General features: G+C 40.4%; 1 pseudogene; it reads right to left on the minus strand.

Moving 5' to 3' along the window:
* Positions 1 to 5,692: 5,692 nt before the first annotated feature.
* On the minus strand, positions 5,693 to 6,500 carry LOC112824591 (beta-1,3-galactosyltransferase 6-like; annotated as a pseudogene).
* Between the last annotated feature and the right edge of the window lie 4,966 nt (positions 6,501 to 11,466).

The following is an 11,466-nucleotide window of genomic DNA, read 5'->3' on the forward strand; positions in this document are numbered from 1 at the left end:
ACTATGGACTCTGAGAAACAAACTGAGGGTTGTAGAGGGGAGGGGAGTGGGGGGATGGGTTAGCCTGGTGATGGGTATTAAAGAGCGCACATATTGAATGTAGCATTGGGTGTTATACGCAAACAGTGAATCATGGAACACTACATCAAAAACTAATGATGTAATGTATGGTGATTAACATAACAATAAAATAAAATAAAAAATAACATCCATTTTGTCTGATGTTAGTATAAATACTCAGCTCTCTTGGCTGTTATTTGTATGGGATATCTTTTTTCCATCTTTATACTTTCAACATATTTGTGTCTATGTATTTAAAATGAGTCTGGCCCATGCAGCATGTACTTGGATCATTTTTTTAATTGATATGCTATGACAAATCTGTCTTTTAATTATGACTTTAATACATTTAAATTTAAAGTGACTATTGACAATGAAGGACTACTACAATTTTACTATATTTCTATATATATTTCTATATGCTTTATACCTTTTTTTCTTCCTCAGTTCTTTCTAATAAGCCTCCTTCGTGTTTGATTTGTGTTTGTGTGTGTGTGTGTGTGTGTGCGTGTGGTGTAGAATTTTGATTATCTCCTTATTTCCTTTTCAGTGTATATACATATTTCTTGGTTATTTTCCTAGTGGTTACTGTGGGCATTAAAGATAAAATGTTAACTTTATAATAATTTAGTTTGAATTGATACCAACTTAGCTTCAAAATATACATAGATGCTTCTCCTATTTAGCTCTGATCCCTCTTTTATGTTGTTATTGTCACAAATTACATCTTTTTACATAGATTTATAATTAATCTTTTATGTGTCTTTTAAATCTTATAGGGTATAAAAAGAGGGCTTATAAACTAGAAAACAATTATACTTGCTTTTATGTTTACCAATGTAATTACCTTTACCAGTAATCATTATTTGAATGGCTTGGAGTTACCATCTAATGTCCTTTCATCTCAGCCTGAAGGACTCCCTTTAGCATGTTTTTTTTTGTAAGGTGACTCTGATATTGACAGCCCCTCTTAGCTTTCGTTTTTGTGAGACTGTCTTATTTTTTCCTTTATCTTTGAAGAGTAGTTTTACCAGATATAGATTTCTTGGTTGACAGATTTTTATTTTCAGCTTGTTTTAAATATATCATTCTACTACTTTCTCTCTCTCTCTTTTTTAAAGATTTTGTTTATTCATTTGAGAGAGAGAAGGAGCACACACGCAGGGGGAGCAGGAGAGGGAGAAACATGCTCCCCACTAAGCAAGGAGTCCAATGTAGGGCTCGATCCTAGGACCCTGGAATCAGGACCTGAGCTGAAGGTAGACACTTAACCAACTGAGCCACCCAGGCACCCTCATTCTACTACTTTCCTGCCTCCATAGTCTCTGATGAGAAATTGGTTGTTCATCTTCTTGAGGATCCCTTATACCATGATGTGTTGCTTTTTTTTTTTTTTTAGATTTATTTCTTATTTAGAGAGAAGGGGGAGAGGGGCAAAGGAGAGAGAGAATCTCAAGCACACTCTGTGCTGAGCATGGAACCCAGCATGGGACTCAGTCTCATGACCCTGAGAGCATGACCTGAGCCAAAACCAAGAATCGGATCCTTAATCAACTGAGCCACCCAGGCACCCCAATGAGTTGCTTCTTCCTTTCTGCTTTTAAGATTCTGTCTTTGGTTTTGTCTTTCAGAGTTTGAAATAATTTGCATTAATGTGAATCTATTTATCCTGTTTGTAATTTGTTGAGCTTCTTGTGTGTGTAGACTTATGTCCATCATAATTGGAAATTTGGGTCTTCAAATTTTTTTGTCTTCTCCTTTTCTTCTCTCTTCTCAGACTCCCATAATATATATATATTGTTAAGCTTACCGGTGTCCCACAAACCCCTTGGTCTCTGTACACTTCTCTTAATCTCTTTTATTTTTCCTCTGAATAGCTAATTTCAATTATTCTATCTTCAAGTTCTCAGATTCTTCCTATCTGAATCTGGTATTGAGGTGCTCTAGAGAATTTTTTATTTTAACTATTGTATTTTTCAGATGCAGTATTTCTATTTGGCTCCTTCTTATAATTTTTTTTCTCTTCATTGATATTCACTATTTGCCCATACATTGTTCTCTGATATCCTTTATTTGTTTGTTCATTATTTCCTTCAGGTCTTTGAGCATATTTAAGACAGTTAGAGTCTTTGTGTCATCAAGTTCAATGTCCAACATTCCTCTGGGTTGGTTTCTATCAATTTTTCTTTTTCCTTTGAATAAACCATGCATTTCTGTTTCTTTGAATGCTTAGTAATATGTTGTTCTTGTTCTTAACTGGACATATTGACCATCATAATGTACTGATTCTGGAAATCAGATTCTCCCCTTGTCCAGGGAGTTCAATTGTTGGTTGATGATAAGCAAAATTATTGTTTCTTTAAAAGGTGACTTTTCCAAACTATTTGCAAATGTTGTATTCTTTGTCATGTGTGATCATGATGTCTCTGCTCTGTTATCTACATGTTTAGCCAGTGACCTGACAGAGGTTTCCTTAAATACTTGTACCCAAAAGGAAAATACAAGTGTTCTTTCCCTTTAAGTTCTTTAGACAGTGGAAATCACTTCTGTGTTTGAAATGATCACCCACTGTGCTTTTATGCGTTTGTCAGTCAGATCAAAATATAAACCTAGAATTTTGGAGGACAAAGCTTCTCTCGAACTAACAAGCCATAGCAGGAGATGGACCACTATCTTGATGGCTGGCTCCTGCACGGCTTCCCAGTTTCTTTGCATGATTCATATTTTTTGTTAAAAACTAGTTATTTTGTTTTTCTTTTCTGTTAGTTTTAGAATTCTTCCACATTTATTTATTTTTTTACATTTATTTTTTATTATTATGTTAATCACCATACGTTACATCATTAGTTTTTGATGTAGTGTTCCATGATTCATTGTTTGCGTATAACACCCAGTGCTCCATGCAGAACGTGCCCTCTTTAATACCCATCACCAGGCTAACCCATCCCCCACCCCTCCCCTCTAGAACCCTCAGTTTGTTTCTCAGAGTCCATAGTCTCTCATGGTTCGTCTCCCCCCTCTGATTTCCCCCCTTCATTCTTCCCCTCCTGCTATCATCTTCTTCTTCTTCTTCTTCTTCTTCTTCTTCTTCTTCTTCTTCTTCTTCTTCTTCTTCTTCTTCTTCTTCTTCAACATACAATGTATTATTTGTTTCAGAGGTACAGGTCTGTGATTCAACAGTCTTACACAATTCACTGCGCTCACCATAGCATATACGCTCCCCAATGGCCATCACCCAGCCACACCATCCCTCCCACCCCCCACCACTCCAGCAACACTCAGTTTCTTTCCTGAGATTAAGAATTCCTCATATCAGTGAGATCATATGATACATGTCTTTCTCTGACTGACTTATTTCACTTAGCATAATACCCTCCAGTTCCATCCATGTCATTGCAAATGGCAAGATCTCATTCCTTTTGATGGCTGCATAATATTCCATTGTATATATATACACCACATCTTCTTTATCCATTCATCTGTTGATGGACATCTTGGCTCTTTCCACAGTTTGGTTATTGTGGACATTGCTGCTATAAACATTGGGGTGCATGTACCCCTTTGGATCCCCACATTTGTATCTTTGTGGTAAATACCCAGTAGTGCAATTGCTGGATCATATGGTAGCTCTATTTTCAACTTTTTGAGGAACCTCCATACTGTTTTCCAGAGTGGCTGCACCAGCTTGCATTCCCACGGGGATTCCATGCGCAGAGAAAGAGATTAACATTTAAATAGGTAGAGTAAGTAAAGCAGATAGCTCTCTCCAGTGTGGGTGTGCCTCAGCCAATCTGTTAAAGACCTTCATGATGTTTGGAAGTTAAGACAATGTATTTGGCACCAGAAACCTGAAAAATATCTGTCCAGTGGCTTGCATTAAAAAACTTTGCTGTAAAGAGTGGTCCAAAATCTTCATATTTGAAATTAGGAGGGTAATTATTTTTCATAAATTCCACATACGTCGGTATCTTTTTCTCTTGCCAATACCACCAGAACCATTTGCTTCTGAAACTGGGCACGGAGAACACCCCCCCCAGTGGATGAAGATGCCGAACTTGGCCTGGTCAAACCAGGCCGGCAGTGGGCGGGCGTCCAGGGACTCCCAGGTGACGCTGAAGCGTGGCACGGGGCGGGGGGGGGGGGGGCGCGGTAGCAGGAGCAGCAGCGAGAGCGCCAGCCCGAGCGCCGGGAGCACCTGGGGCTGCATGTCCGCGCGCCGCTCTCGGTCCTGCCGGCCGGCCTCCCTGCGCACGTCCTTCCGAGTCTCCCGATAAGTAAGCTCGACACTGTCACCTGACTGCGCTGTCGGGACAAAGGAGCCCTCCCCCGCTGCTGTCCCGGGCACTCCAGCCCAGGGATCCCCGGAGCGCTGCAAAATCAGTGAGGCCGGTAGTGGTCCCAGCCCGCCCTGAGGGTGCTTAGCGTAGAGCTTCCAGTCTGTCCGCCTCGTGTGGAAGAAAGAGTCAAGTTCAGGGACCTGTGGGAGCGCATATTCGCTGGAGCAGCACGACCTTTAGAAACTGCCGGGGAGGGGCGCCTGGGTGGTTCACGAATTCTTCCACATTTAAACACACATGCAGGAATGGGTCTACAACTCAAGCCATAAAAGCAGGTTGGTCCAAAAATTCCAAGTTTTGATAGAAAAGTCTTCCCTTAAATAATTTTAAAAATACTGAGACATACACACTCCCAACTTAAACTCTTACCTACACAGATTTACAATATTTATAAATAAGTCACAGGCTAGTGCTGAATTGCTTTTAACATGAAATCATTCTAGAGCAACACAGACCAAAATATCATTGAAGCTAATTAATATAATACAAAGTTAAGTTTTAGACTTCTACATGACAAATGATACCAACATGAGACATTAAAGAAGGTAACCTAACCCAATAAATCTACAGCAGTTTTGATAAAAGCCACTGAAGTACAACACACAGCTGAGTTGCAACATGTGAGGGTCAGTTCTCTGCCCCACAGCTCTTGGTGCAGTGATTTCCTAGGTGGATGGTCTACACAGGATGCAGGACATGACATAGTCCTCACCCCTGAACAAGTCTAGCTTCTTTCTTGGGAAAGGGCCTGCAAGTGCCTGTCAGCTCCAGCCTTTAGGTGCTTGCCCCTACCTTGGGAGAAGACAGCAAGTGGACAGGCTGGGGTGGGGCTGTAAGCCCCCTGTTGTCTGCCATCATACCAAAACTGGGCATCTTCCCAGTCTAGGCCAATGCTGGCTGAAATCCAGGCACAGGACATTTCTGCCTGGACATAATGTGTTGCCCTGGCAAGCACCATAGGTCTCTTAGACCCAGAACAAGATGCTCTTTGTGGCCACTAGGGTGCACAGCCCTTGGTACCTGCTAGAGCTGGGACCCAGGCTCTATCCACTACTGCTTGGCATCTGCCTGAAAACCTCGCTGGTCACTGAATAAACGAGGTATTATCAAGGGCTGGACTAATTCTGGACTACTAGCCAGAACCTGTCACTTTGCCCATGCAAGGTCAGTGGGAAGCCACCTCAGTGGCTGCTCCTCAGGCCCACAAATGACTCTGACTGTGGCCACCTCCCAAGGCATCTGTCCTGGCCTCCTTCCAGCGCCATTGTGACATATGGCAGGTCATTGGCTGCAGCTCAGGGTATGACCTCCTTCCTCTGACAGCATTGTGAGGGAGGTGGGGACCAGTCATAGATGTCGGAGAGCTACAGCTGCACCTCCTGCTTGTACAGGTAGCCCTCTTGCATCAGTGTGTGGTGCTTCTCCAGCATGTCCTCTAGGCTGGGCTTGTGTGTCACCAGGTACTGGTTACTGCAGCCACAGTACTTGTACTTGGTGTTGAAGCCCGGGTTGTGCTCATGCTGAATGTCCATAAACAAGAGCCAAGCACCCAGGAACACCTAAGTTACTGTGCCATGTGCACAAGTGTGGCTGAGGTGCAGATAGTGCATCAGGTTGGTCAAAAGCACATAGCCAGCCCCCAGTGTGTAGGGTAGCTAGTAGTCACAGAATAACCAGTTGGCCTCGTACTAGTGCTCCTGGGCTTGACATGGACTTGGCCTAAAAAGAAACCTCAGTAGAGGTGGCTGCAATGCCCAGGGTCACACATGTGCAGCTTGGCCAGCAGCCGGTCCAGCTACATGAACAAGTCTGCACTGAGCACCGACTTGAAGGCCACATACTCAGCCAGCATGACCAGCTCCTTGGCTGGGAGGTTCTTGTACGCGTTGTGCATTGTGGACAGCAGCATAGGTCACCATGCTGTGCCTGCTCATACCCCAGGGCACACGCCTCCCCCACCCCCAGGCTGCCTGTGTCCACCATGAAGCATGTCCATACATCATCTGGGCTGCCTTGCCATGCCACTGCCAGCCATGTGCCATGTGCCAGGCCACCCAGGCCTAGTGCCATCTGGTGCCACCAGGCAGGCCATAGCAGCTTCATGACGCACATGTGGGAAGAACCCAAAGCCCTGAAGCCAGCGGGCAGGCCGTGTCCACTGGTGGTGGAGGCAGAGGGCCAGGGAAGAGCTAGTATAAAGGAACTCTAGAAATCAGCACTACTCACCCTTTACTCCCATTTCCAAAAGTTTATTACTTCGCTGCTTGAATACTTATTTAGATCAATTCTGTACATTCCATATTCTTTGTTGTGTGGAGCCAAATCTGTGGTAAGCTTCATAGTCAGCTAGTGACTGGTAGAAACTTTCTTAAATGACTTAAAGCAATAAATCTTCCACCATTTACAAAGAGGCTCTGTGTATGTATGTTGCAGTATGCCTTCAATGCTCTAATACTTTACAGTTCTTTCTTAGCTTTCATTTCCTGCTTGTGCAGTAATTCAGAGTTTCCATAGGGGAAAGATTAGGATCTTTTAAATTATCTTCCTGAGTGTCCATCTAACCTTGCCCATGTATTCTGCCATCTGGGTCTCTAGGAATAGTGTGTAACCTTTCAAAGCCGTTTGTGAACATTTATTCCCTTGATTTTCCTATGTAATTTTCTTGGCCATCTTTTTTTGCCCTAACTAGTTTTTCTGCCTGATTTTTTTGCCCTAACGAGTTTTTCTGCCAAAAATTGCAGCTGCAATTTTATACAATTGCTATTATTTGTTTTTGACTATCAACCAGATGTTTCCTCACTGCGTGAACTCTGAGTCAATTCAAAGCCCTGTGAATGGGCATTTCCAGGAAGCTTCCAGTCAGGTCAAACAGTGACAGTTCTCTGGCAGTGGGCTTTTTTGGAAACTTCCCAAACAATTGTCCCTTCAGTAGCTACTACACTGCTGGGGTTTTGTTTTATCTTTAGTTACTCTTGCTCTTAGGCCTCTCTTTTTCAAGACTACCACTGACCTATGGAGCTGAGTAGGAATAGAGCATCCTCAGAGCTCACAGTTCTCAATGAGATTTAATTGTTGTTCTTGAAGAAATGCTCTCCAGCTTGTTGCACCTTTGGGTAATTTCCAGGGTTTTGAAAAAGTTGATGTTGACCGCTTTGCCAGTGTTCTCTCTGTATCTGTCTGTCTCTGTGTGTCTCTCTTATAGAGGAGTGGATATAAGAAGTCCTTACTTGACCATTCCAGAAGTTTCTCTGACACTTTTTAGTAACATGTTTAGAGTTTGAAAAAGTGAAGTGAAAATACTCTGTCAAAACAAGATTCTTGCCAGCCCCACAATCAGGTGAACCAATTATTTCAAATAAATCTCTTTCTCAAGAATTTAGTTTTGGAAGCAGGAGGTGAGGAAATGAGTCTTGCTTACAAAAACTTATGAAAATAATACATCACATATACCTGGTCTACATATTTTTAACATGGGTTCCAAAGAAATTCAGTGAAAAAAACCATAGTTTTTTCATCAAATAGTGCTGGAACACTGAATAGACAAAAAGAAACAAAACTGGCACTTACCCAATACCTTACACAAAATACATATTCTACACAGACCTCTATTTAAGATTTCTAATTTATAAAATTGATAAAAGTATATTTATGAGTAATTTTAACAGTCTTGGGGTAGGCAAAGTTTATTTTCAATATGTAAAATGTAAAAGGCTTGAGCCATTAAAATTGATAAATTAGACTCATCATAATTAAAATTTCCTGCTTCAGACACTCTGTGATGATTAATTTCATGTGTCCAGTTTGGCTAAGCTATGGTGCCCAGTTGTTTGGCCAAACACTAATCCAGATGTTGCTGTGAAGATACTGTTTTAGATATGATTAACTTTTATAATCAGTTGACTCTCAGTAAAGCAGATCATCTTCCATAATGTGGGTTAGCTACATCCCATCAATTGAAGGCCTTATGAGCAAAAACAGGTTTCTCAAGAAGAATGAATTCCACTTCCAGACTGGAACATAAAAAGTCTGACTGAATTTCTAGTCTTTTGACCTGCAGTGGAGATTTTGGACTCAATACTGCAGTGTCAAATTCTACCTGAATTTCTTACCTGCTGACCTCCCCTATATATTTATGACTTGCCAGCCCACACAATCATGTGAGACAATTTTAAAAACTCTCTACCCCCCTCCACATATATCCTTACATGCACACACATACACACACATATACAGGTTTCTTTGGAGAGCCCTATACACACCCTTAAGAAAATGAAAAGGAAAACTGGAGAGTAGGGCAAAACATTTTAAACATATATTTTACAAAGGACTTGTATCCAAAATATTGAAGAACTCTTTTAATCCACCAATATAAAGATTCATAAAGAAGGGGAGCAAAATTAAACACTTTGTTAACATGAGATAAACAAATGGTCAATGGCAGAATCAAATCATATTCAGCATTGTTGTCATTAGGGAAGTACATATTGAAATGTCAATATAATTATACTACACACTAACTAGATTTACTGAAATTGATATCTCATACAAATATTGCCAAATATGGAGTATTTGAAATTTTAATGTTTCTGGTTATTGTAAAATTTATCACCACCTTTAAATATTGTTTGGCAGCGTTTTTTGTTTTGTTTTTTGTTTTTTGTTTTAATTTTATTTTATTATGTTATGTTAGTCACCATACAGTACATCATTAGTTTTTGATGTAGCGATCCACGATTCATTGTTTTCGTATAACAATAACACCCAGTGCTCCATGTAGTACGTGCCCTCCTTAATACCCATCACTAGGCTAACCCATCCCCCCACCCCCTCCCCTCTAAAAACCTCAGTTTGTTTCTCAGAGTCCATAGTCTCTCGTGGTTCATCTGTCCCTCTGATTTCCCCCCTTCAACAAAACAAAGAGGCAACCCACAGAATGGGAGAAGATATTTGCAAACAACACTAGAGATAAAGCGCTGATATCCAAGATCTATAAAGAACTTCTCAAACTCAACACCCAAAAAACAAATAATCAAGTCAAAAAATAGGCAGAAGACATGAACAGACACTTCTCCAAAGAAGACATACAAATGTTTGGCAGTTTTTTATAAATTCAAATTTACAATTACCATACAAGTCAGCTGGATATTTACCCAAAGTAAATGAAAACTTACGTCCACAAAAACACTTGTATTAGAATTTTGTAGAAGCTGTATTAATAATGACTATAAACTGGTAATAATGCAAATGTCTGTCAGCAGGTAAATGGATGAACACATTGTGGTGTATCTGCACAATGGAATGCTAATAAAAAGAAACAAATTGCTGATATATGCAAAGATATAGATAACATTTTAAAACAGTGTTTGCTAGACACAAAAGAGTACATTAATATAATTTCACTCATAAGAAATTTTAGAAAAGGCAAAAACAAATTGTAATTTTAATTATATAAGACAAATCCATCTTTGCCTGGATTTGGGTCTTAGGAGATTGGCTGCAAAGGGAATTTGGGGGAAATGAATACTTTTACTTCCTAATTCTAGTAGTGTTTACATTGCTGTATATAGTTTTCTTTTTTCTTTCTTTTTTTTTATTATGTTATGTTAATGACCATACATTAGATCATTAGTTTTTGATGTAGTGTTCCATGATTCATTGTTTGTGTATAACACCCAGGGCTCCATTCAGTACATGCCCTCTTTAATACCCATCACCAGGCTAACCCATCCCCCACCCCCTCCCCTCTAGAACCCTCAGTTTGTTTCTCAGAGTCCATAGTCTCTCATGCTCAACATCGCTCAGCATCAGGGAAATCCAAATCAAAACTTCAATGAGATACCACTTCACACAAGTCAGAATGACTAAAATTAACAAATCAGGAAATGACAGATGTTGGCAGGGATGTGGAGAAAGGGGAACCCTCCTACATTGTTGGTGGGAATGCAAGCTGGTGCAGCTACTCTGGAAAACAGTATGGAGGTTCCTCAAAAAGTTGAAAATAGAGCTACCATATAACCCAGCAATTTCACTACTGGGTATTTACCCCAAAGCTATAAATGTAGGGATCTGAAGGGGTATGTGCACCCCAATGTTTATAGCAGCAATGTCCACAATAGCCAAACTATGGAAAGAGCCAAAATGTCCATCGACAGATGAATGGATAAAGAAGATGTGGTATATATACACAATGGAATATTATGCAGCCATCAAAAAAAATGAGATCTTGCCATTTGCAACGACCTGGATGGAACTGGAGGGTGTTATGCTGAGCAAAATAAGTCAATCAGAGAAAGACATGTATCATATGATCTCACTGATATGAGGAATTCTTAATCTCAGGAAACAAACTGAGGGTTGCTGGACTGGTGGGGGGTGGGAGGGATGGGGTGGCTGGGTGATAGACATTGGGGAGGGTATGTGCTATGGTGAGCAGTGTGAATTGTGTATGTGGTTTTCAAAACTCATCTAACTCTATACTTACAATGAACACATTTATTTTATGTGAGTTATACTTCAATAAGGTTTATCCTAAAAAGCATAAATATGTTAAAAAGGCATCAAAACTTACATAGGTATATTGGCAAATTTGGGAGCCAAACTTTAAAAAGAAGAAATGCTCAAAGAAGCAATCCTGTCAATGGTGCTGCTTTTTCCTCAAATTATAGCAATTGCTGATTCTAAAAGTAGATACAGAGAGGGTACACAACCAAGCATCACTTTCTGTGGAGTCAATAATAGTATATTGACAAATATTTCAGTAATTGGCCCTAGGAAGGAGGTGAGACCTTGGGAAATAAGCCCACACATTCAGTTGGGACTCTGAAAGGAGTGAAGTTGAGGTACATGTAGAATTTCCCTTGTATAGTTTGAAGCCAAGCTTCAGATCATATTATTCCTTAAATAAGTCATCCTGCTGTGGGATTTCTAGTTCCTTTAGCCTATCTTCCTAACAAAAGCATGAGCAAATCCTGTCTGGAGAAAGGTCACATCAGCCAGAGTCTCAAATTGTATCTATAGTTTTTCACATTAAATCTCACATTAATATATCTGACAACTAAATGAGTATATG

Source organism: Callorhinus ursinus, unplaced genomic scaffold (assembly GCF_003265705.2).
Source record: "Callorhinus ursinus isolate GAN/ISIS: 27379988/994484 unplaced genomic scaffold, GSC_fseal_2.0 scaffold9, whole genome shotgun sequence".
Lineage (NCBI taxonomy): Eukaryota > Metazoa > Chordata > Mammalia > Carnivora > Otariidae > Callorhinus > Callorhinus ursinus.